We start from the raw sequence: 6326 nt of genomic DNA, 5'->3' as shown, positions 1-6326 counted from the left end.
TGGCTATTGTTAGGGACGAACAATACTAAGGAAGGAGCAGTGTTACGACAGCGGAAGTCACGAGACCCTAGTAACACGTCATGAACTTCTAGAAGGATCCTGTCCCTTCCTGAAGTCTCGGAAGGTTACTAGATATGCGGTATTCTTGTATATATAAGACCGGTAAGAACTGACGGCAACAATGTAATTGAACTGCAGACAGAGATTGACGACTTGAGTCGAGCACGTGAATCGTTCGTTGGGAGTTATAGCATTTGTTATAGCGTGACTGTGGAAATTAAGTGTATTGCAAGGTTGTATTCAGAAAGAATAAACCAGTTTTATTTAAGAAAGGACTTGTATCGGTAAAGTTTCTTCAGAAAGAATTTTTACGAAAAAGTAACTAACGACTAGAGACGTAACAATATAAATAGCTTCTCAACCACTGTTGTGTCTGTCATATGCCAACCGGCCTGATAAGCCGGTACTGGTTGTAGCAGATAAGAGTGTGGTTGACATATATTTTAATGCATTATTCTTTATTTTAATTCATAAGTTATGATACATACAAATGTTTGTATGAATCCTAAGAAAATGACCAGTCAGTTTACATTGGTCCTGTACAGGAGTTTTCCTAGTGTGCAGTTTAACACAAATTGTGCACCTGTAAATATATTAGTGCAGTTGAAATTCACATATATAAGTAAGTTCAAGTGAATAAATATTTAAAAAAAACATATTTAAGATTATAAAATTCCATTCCAGATTTGATAAATAAATGTATTTTCTAGAATATTCTTCACTTTTTTTGGATCATTTGTTACTAGGCATATATATATGATGTGTAATAAGTCGTCATATATTAAAAAATGATGAAGTCAAAATATAATTGTGCAGTTGGAAAAAATCCTTGGGAAAAGCTTTTGTTCTGTATTTGGATTTTTTTCTCTTATTTATTCTCGAAATAATTCAATGAATTATTTTTGGGATCTTTCAGGCATTCCATGACGGTTCAGAATATATTGAAATATTTTTCAAATTGTTTTAGGGTAGATAATATTCATTTTGTTAGTCATGACCATTAAAGTAATAGTTCTAATTTTTCGCAAAATAATGTTTATTTTCTTTCGGTTCAGTTTCTTTTTCAAATCTACACAACCACGCAGACATTTTTAATAACTTGATTGCACAGTAAAATTCATTTTGTAGAAAACTGTATTTAATGATGATTCCTCAGAAGGACCTTTCACTTTGCACATTGTTGGATTTTGATTAATTTCAGTATGAATAATAAGGACTTCACATATCCTTCCCACCCCCCACCAAGTATCTAGTTTGACTTTTTTAACTACCTGATTGTCACTTTGAGTTTTACCTTTGTTCTCATTTAGTACGTGGTCTAATTGGGTGATATCATAGCTATCAGTTTCAGTTTAATAACGTAATTCTCTGGATTATTGTGAGAACTATCATGTTTGGATAATACATTTAGACTGTTACATAATCTGTAGCCCCAAGGTGGCTCAGTGGTAAATGTAAGGAAGGACTTACAACGCTGTAAACGAGGTTTCGTTACCCGAGATGGGCAGAGCACATCTAACGCTTTGTGTAATTTTCCGCTTAACAACAAACAAACAAAAAATCTATGTTCAGTGAATTAAGTCTGCATTTAAATTTTATCTTAAGTATTAGAATAGACATTTCTATAATAAAATCATATGTTTCAATATATACATTGTTAGGAAGTATGGTATTGTAATGACTAATTGGCTGCTAATTGTCTTCTGAGGAAAAGGCACATAACTAGTTCTAAAAAATTGTCACTTCCTTTGAATACAAGCCAATAGATGGCAATACTATCACTAACGTTGTTATTATCTGTACATCGTGGTGCTACAACACTCACTATTAATTCTAATTCCTCTCCAAATATTATTGTTGTTAATTAGAAGACAATAATCTACATCAACATCAAAGTTATAGATGGTTATATTATATTTTTAAATTAGCTAACCTTGAGATAGTGTAGGTTGGTGTTCTTCAGCCTACGATTCATGCATACACTGCGGGTTTTTAAGCATTTTCCATAAGAATTTAAATATTCTTTTCATGTAACTGTTATGCAAGATTCTGCGTTTCTATGAGATTTAGTTAATTATGTTGATACAGTACGAGTTCTCATATAATACTTTGAAAAACAAATATCTAAATAAAATTTTCTTTATCGTTGCATCACAGATTAGTGATAATCAAAAAAAATTCAATACGATCTAGGCATTTCTTTATTTCCAATGAATAGTTAACAAGATAAATATATAGTGGTATTTTCTGCCTGAACATCACTTTATGGGCACATAGGCTAAACGACCACGTTGAAGACCCCTGCTCTTCAGGTATAGCCGTCCATAATCTTAACCTGATAATCAGAAGGAAGGAAGCCAGATAGCAACATCCGTTACGTAGGCTCTGGTAGGTTTTCAATCGAATAATGGGATTGACCGTCACTCTTATAATGCACCCTCAGCTGAAAGCATCGAGTGTGTTCAGCACCATCGTGGTTCATACTTTAAGCCTTCTGATCCGTAGATCGATACAATAACCAATAGACCAAGCTCAGCCTGACAAACTGCTCTTCAATTGTAAATCTAATGTTAAAATTTTACTTTTTATTTCTGCAAAAACCTTGTGATTGTTAAAAAATTCAAAGCTGTCATCCAAGTAATTTCGCTAAAGAAGAGATTTATAGATTATATAACTCTTATTAAGTCATTCCTGTTCTTGATTTGAAAAAAAAATATGAATATCAAACTAGTTTAATTAAAGTCGTAATGAAACTGAGAAGGATTTACATGTAGGACGAGCAATTTTTTTACTTTAGAATATACATACTAATTCTATAGTCAATAAACAGTTTTGTTGTCAGACGCATTTATTGTGGAGTTTCATATTTGTGCAAAAATTTTAGTAAATAACCATTTTGATGGTTTGAATACATAAGAGTAAATATCGATAGCACTGGTATGTCACAGTTCACAAGAAATTTTCAAAACTCTTGATGTCGTTTTAACACGTTATTATAAAAATACTGTCTCTGGCATTGTTTCTTAACAAATTACATATAGTGCAATCATACGATCACTCTTTTGGGTAAGCATCCATATTTTGCCCATTTTCGTTCTTGATGAATAAATTTGACTTATCCGAGGGTAAATACTCAAGAAAATCTTTAAATACTTCTTCACGGATTAATTATGATAAGCCTTTGTTTGAATAAAACATGAAAGAGTTAACACTCTATAAAAATACAATAATTTCAAGACAAGGTATTTTGTATTTCCAACCAGAAAGGCGCTTTATGTGAAACATGGCTAAAAGGCTAACCAGTAATCCCTAGGTTTCAGGCATTATCACCCCTAATTTAGAGCTGCTGACTAAAGGAGGTCAAATAATCAATAAACATGTCACCTATGGGTGTACTCGAATGACTGTTATAATACCCCAACTGGTGCTCAACGGCATATCACTCCTTGAAACGCGACTTTCAAATCCATAGCCTAGCATAATATCCAGTCAAGGCAATTCAAGGATTGGATAAATCGTGCCGTGAAGAAATATCTTTAGTTTTTTGACAAACTTTGTTTAAGCAGTTACTATTGTATAGACATTAAACACGAGAATAGATTAACTAGACAAATTTCCGCCTTGATTGACCTCTTGAAAACAAAAAGAAACTTAAATTCGATGACGAGGAACCCACACTTGAGACTAATAATGGCTGGAGACGGCTTGAATGGGTAATGAAGAAAAACTTTAATATAACAGCAAATGTACAACGTTTCGACAAGGTTTTGTCACCATCAGGAAAGGAATATAAATATTTATCAGAAAAATCGTGTCTTTACTTCTACACTTTCAAGTCAGACCAGAGAAGTAGTATTATTCCACTGGTCGTAGATTACGTATGCCAGTGATCGTCATCGCTATACAAATTCAGATAGATATAGCTTTAGCTCACATTAACTTTTAGAAACCTCTGTTCCACCCCTACACATGGGTATGACCAACCCCTCAGAGAAACGACATAGAAACTTAGCCAAAAGAATACAAACTACATGGAATGACCACTGTGGCATGTGACCTTAGTCTGAAGCGAGGACATGCACGAGTTTAACACTGTGTTACGTATCTGCTTGTTTGTTAATTTCCAGTAGAAATTCTCTCTTGATTAAACCAGTTTATTTTTTCTCCATACAAACTTTTAGTACACAGTAATTCCACAGTCAGTAAGTGTCTCGTCAACTTAAACTTAACAACTTTTATAATACACGCTATAAATCACAGCGATTCACAGTCTCGACAACTTCGCTCTCTACGAGTGCAAAACACACACTAGCTCGAAATAGAATCGTAAATTACCCGAAACTCACGTGACTACTGTTCTCTTAACCATACATTCATTGCCGTTGGCTTTTCTCGCCAAGAGGCTTCGCCAAAATTCGAGGAGTTCCCTGATAATTCGAGAAACTCAATCACGCATGTGCTAGCAGCGTCACGTGACTTCCGCTGTCGTAACAACTGCTTATATTGTGTTCATAAGGTAGTTTCCAAAAAAAAATATTAACATTGCACGAAAAGTGATGGAAAATATTCTTAAATATACCTGAATAAAGATATATTATCAACTAGTTTTTGGAGGGTAAAAAACCAGGTAATTTTCAACTGGCACACACCACATATTTACATGTATTTGTTAGATTATCAAAATGAAGTACAGTAGACTATGTGTTTTAAGAGAGAGTGTTAAATGCTTCTTTTTTTTTATTATTGTATAATCTATATTTACTGTATTAACGAAAACCCTATGCCTCAGATTTCATAACTCATCGGGCTCTTCTTTGGCCCTGTATACAAAGTTTTTGATCCAAAATTGAAACGTGTTTGGTGAAAATCATAAACAAATTACAAAATAATAGTACATGTTACTTTATAATACTAGGTGTTAATACTGTAGATTAAAGCATAACTACTTTATTGCTGAATCAACTAAATTCTCAGTTATGAACATTCTCAAAAACGTAAACTGTAACTCCGTAAAAATTATTGCTGTGCTGTTGTAGAATTTTGTGGATGATTTGATAGAAGCTTGAATACAGAATACTATCCTATAAAACAATCTCACCATTCTCTCATTAATATAACGAACTAACCTCGCAGTATTACAAAATATATGTATATGCATACATAGCCATTCAATGTTTGGAAATCATGATGTTTTGGCAGTTTAACAATGACCACTTCAACAATCCCATGCCATGTTATCATCCTACGGCGGGTCAGCGATAAATTTACAAACTTATAACCCTAAAATTCTGGGTTCGATTTACCGCGGTGGGCAGAGTGCAACTTGTCCATTGTGTGGTTTTGTATTGACAAAATAACAAAAAAAACGTAAAATAGTTAATTGACTTGTAATTATGAGACAATTATCACTTGAATTTTGACTTTAGAAAAACATATAGCATAAGTTTTAAGTAATTAATATATATTATGGTTATACAGAGTATCGTATTGAAAAAAATGTTTAAATAAATTGCTTTTAATTCTACACGAGAAAAAATATTTATTTTCTTTATTACCAACTTTTCTGTTTTACACTGCAGTTGCTTAATTTGTTAAACACAATAACAGTTGTTGATGTTCAAATGTTTAAGTACACACTATTTTATAGCTAGGCCCAATGAAGGGCGTGTGTTTGAAACGGGACAAAAGCGATGAATAAACCCAAAGTTTTGTTAAGATACTAAATGATCATTTTACTTTATTTGGTTGTTGCTACAGTTTTTCCACATTCTTTGTAGTATTTACTGTAGTATGTACGTAAAATACCCCACTCTGTGCTACTCAGTCTCGAAAGAAAAAAAATATTATCATTATATCGACCTAAAGGCAGAACTGTTTCATATTGTTACGTCTCCGTTTGTTAATTAACTTTCCGTAACTTCGTTCCGACGAAACTTTAGCGACACAAGCCCTTACTTAATAAAACTGGTTTATTCTTTCCGAATACAACTCTACCATACACTTATTTTCAACAATAGCGCTAAAACAAACGCTATAACTCTCAAAGAACGTCTCTCGTGCTCTCTGACTGCAGTTCAATTACTCGCTGTCTACACACACATTACATTACCGCGTCACGTTGTCCCCCTCTTATATATACCAGACTACCCTATCTAGTAAGTACTAGAGCATTCATGAAGGAACAAGATAGTTCTAGAAACTAGAGGGCGCCACACCAGTCACGTGACCTCGATGACGCAACAATATTGTTTGTTCATATATGTTAT

This window comes from Limulus polyphemus, unplaced genomic scaffold, assembly GCF_000517525.1.
Source record: "Limulus polyphemus unplaced genomic scaffold, Limulus_polyphemus-2.1.2 Scaffold411, whole genome shotgun sequence".
NCBI classification, from domain to species: Eukaryota; Metazoa; Arthropoda; class Merostomata; order Xiphosura; family Limulidae; genus Limulus; species Limulus polyphemus.
This window is presented reverse-complemented; position numbering follows the sequence as displayed.